Source organism: Prionailurus viverrinus, chromosome X (assembly GCF_022837055.1).
Source record: "Prionailurus viverrinus isolate Anna chromosome X, UM_Priviv_1.0, whole genome shotgun sequence".
Taxonomy (NCBI): Eukaryota; Metazoa; Chordata; class Mammalia; order Carnivora; family Felidae; genus Prionailurus; species Prionailurus viverrinus.
In genome coordinates this window covers 76486770-76490276 of record NC_062579.1, presented here as the reverse complement: position 1 = coordinate 76490276, position 3507 = coordinate 76486770, and the positions used below count along the sequence as shown (strand labels likewise).

The 3507-nt window shown below is 39.5% G+C and overlaps 1 pseudogene; it reads left to right on the top strand.

Moving 5' to 3' along the window:
* Positions 1 to 1327: 1327 nt before the first annotated feature.
* Positions 1328 to 2600, top strand: LOC125157701 (tubulin alpha-1A chain-like; annotated as a pseudogene).
* Positions 2601 to 3507: the final 907 nt, after the last annotated feature.

Here is a 3507-nt window from a genome sequence, read left to right as displayed (position 1 = left end):
ATTTAGTATAAAAGTACCACTAAGAGAAAACAACAGCCATCTTATATAAATAAAAAGAGTGAGCATATGAAACACATGATCTAGTATAAGAGTATATAACTTCTATGAGTTTATTATCTATGTAACATGAGTGAGCCCAAGTGATTAGACACATTGATCATGTAAGTTAATGTAAATACACCAAACTCATCTAGTAAAACTGTTTTCAAATTACCTATTATAGGAAAATACAAAACCTATGCTTCTTCCAGAGATATGCCTAACACAAAGGAATTCACATATATTCACTTTTTTCTTAATTTTAGAGAGAGAGTGAGTATGAGTGGGGGAGAGCCTCAGCACAGAACCTGACCTGGGTTTTGATCCCATGACCCTGGGATCATGGCCTGAAATGAAATCAAGAGTTGGACACTCAACCAACTGAGGCACTTAGGCACCCTGACACAAATTTTGAAATAAAGGTATATATATCAGGAATTTCCAACAACAAGAAAAGAGGTGTTATAATCTCAGTATTTGAGAAAGTACAATTAAGGTTTAAATGGGTTTAAAAAGAAAAAAGTTAATTTTTCATGCTAATGGCTAAATTTCACAAGTACGATGTGTAATATTTATATTTATATACACAATCACATGGTAAAAGTATTCATACAGCAAAAACTACATTAGGTACAAAGGGCAACAGGAAGAAGCACACTGATTATAGATGATTCTAATACACTTTCCACAATCCATAAATGTTCAAATGGAGATACTTTTAGTCATTGTAGAGGAGACTGAAACAACATAATCCCAAAGGTGGACCTTATATATAGAGATACTGAATTTTGATCTCTATTAGACAAGACACTTTTCAGAAGAACATGGAATATTCATGAAAATGGATTCTACTTGAGAGTCTTAAACAAATCTTGGGCCCAAATGGAAATACAGATTATAATTGTTGAATTTTAAAAGGATAATAATAATGAAAACAAAACATACCAGAATCTATGTACAGCAACTGTCAGAGACTTTTTGATGTATTGAATACCTAGATGACGGGTGCCAAGTGGGCAAAATGGTTGAATGGGTTTAAAAGTACAAACTTCCAGCAAAAATAAGTCATGGAGATGTAATGTTCAGTATGATGACTACAGTTCTATGGTAACAATATTGTCTTGCATATTTGAAAGTTAATAAGAGAGTAGGTGTTAAAAATTATAAGACACAAAATGGTATCTTTTTCAGGTTTTCTTATAATGACCACTTAAGAGTCATGCCGTAAGAAGCAACAACCTCTCCTCTTCCTCTCTGCTATCTGCTCAGCAGCTGCAAAGCAACAACCATGCGTGAGTGCACCTCCATCCAAGTTGACCAGGCTGGTGTTCAGATTGGCAACGCCTGCTGGGAGCTCCTTCAACACCTGTACCAGTGAGATGGGTGCTGACAGGCATGTGCCTAGGGCAGTGTTTGTAGACCTGGAACCCAAAGTCATTGAGGAAATTCACACTGGAACCTACCACCAGCTTTTCCACCCTGAGCAGTTCATCAGAGGCAAGGAACATGCTGGAAATAACTATGCCTGAGGGCACTACACCATTGGCAAGGAGATCCTTGACCTTGTCTTGGGCTGAATTCCAAAACTGGCTGAACCAGTGCATAGGTCTTCCAGACTTCTTGGTTTTCCACAGCTTTGGAGGGGAACCATTTCTAGGTTCACCTCCCTGCTGATGGAACATCTCTCTGTTAATTATGGCAGGAAGTTTGAGCTGGAGTTGTCAATTTACTTCCCTCCTCAGGCTTCCACAGATGTAGTTGAGCCCTACAACTCCATCCTCATTACCCGCAGCATTCTGATTGTGCCTTCATGGTAGACAATGAGGCTATCTATGACATCTGTCATAGAAACCTCAATATTGAACACCCAACCTACAATAACCTAAATAGGTTTATAGGTCAAATTATGTTCTTCATCACTGTTTCCCTCAGATTTGATGGAGCTCTGAATGTTGATCTTACAGATTCCAGACTAACCTGGTGCCCTATCCCTGCATCCACTTTACTCTGGCCACATATGTTCCCATCATCTATTCTGAGAAAGCCTACCATTAACAGCTTTCTGTAGCAGAAATCAACAATTCATGCTTTGAGCCAGCCCACCAGATGGTGAAATGTGATCCTCACCATGGTAAATACACGGGTTGTTGCCTGTTGTGTCATGGTGACATGGTTTCCAAAGATATCATCGCTGTCATTGCCACCATCAAGATCAAGTGTACCATTCAGTTAGTGTACTGTTGCCCCACTCCTTCAAAATTGTCATTAATTAATAGCCTCCCACTGTGCTACCTGGTGCAGGAGACCTGTTCAATGTACAGCAAATTGTGTGCATGCTGAGCAACACCAGAGCCATTCTTGAGGTCTGGGCTGGCGTGGAGCACAAGTTTGACCTTATGTATGCCAAGAATGTCTTTGTTCACTGTAATATGAATGAAGGCATGGAGGAATGTGAGTTTTCTGAGGCCTGTGAGAACATGGCTAACCTTGATAATTATTATGAGGAAGTTTGTGTAGATTCTGTTTAAGGAGAGGGGGAAGAAAAAGGAGAGGAATACTAAAGTTAAAAATGTCACAAAGATGTTGCTTTTACAGGAAAGCCTATATGTATTTTTAGGCTCCATGCACGGGAAAGAACAAAAACAATGGCCAATCCAGTAACAATGAGCACCTCTAGGTCCCAGATTGAACTGTCTAAAAACATGTTCCCCTAAGAGGAACTAGGCTTCCTTGGAAAAATGTCTAATTCTTGGACTTTGTAGGGATTGCACCAGGTGAGTTTGGACCAAATGATTATACCAGAAAACATATCAAAGACACAAATCCCAACCCAAAGGGGATTCCATAGGCCAAAGACAGAACAATTTCAACATCATAGTTATTAATGACTGCAATAGATCCCAAACTCAAATATATAAGCATCTAGAGCTCATGAGGACACTTTAAAGGAAAACAGGGGCGCCTGGGTGGCGCAGTCGGTTAAGCGTCCGACTTCAGCCAGGTCACGATCTCACGGTCCGTGAGTTCGAGCCCCGCGTCAGGCTCTGGGCTGATGGCTCAGAGCCTGGAGCCTGTTTCCGATTCTGTGTCTCCCTCTCTCTGCCCCTCCCCCGTTCATGCTCTGTCTCTGTCCCAAAAATAAATAAACGTTGAAAAAAAATTAAAAAAAATAAAGGAAAACCAAAAACAAATGAAACCAACTCAATATTCATCTTTGGAGGATATCAGTGAAATATGGCATCGTTTTGAAAAGTGGAAATAGTGCAAAAGTAAGCATTCATTCTTCCTTTCCGTATAGATCAAGTAACCACTTAATTAAGGGGTAGTTTGTTGTATAGAAGAATTCTAGCTAATAAATGCAGAAGAGATTATAGAATTGAAACATCACCCCTTGTATCTGTTAATGAAATGTAGATCTAGGTATTAATATTTAAAAGGATCCAAAAAACCTGAGTGAAAGGCAGATGG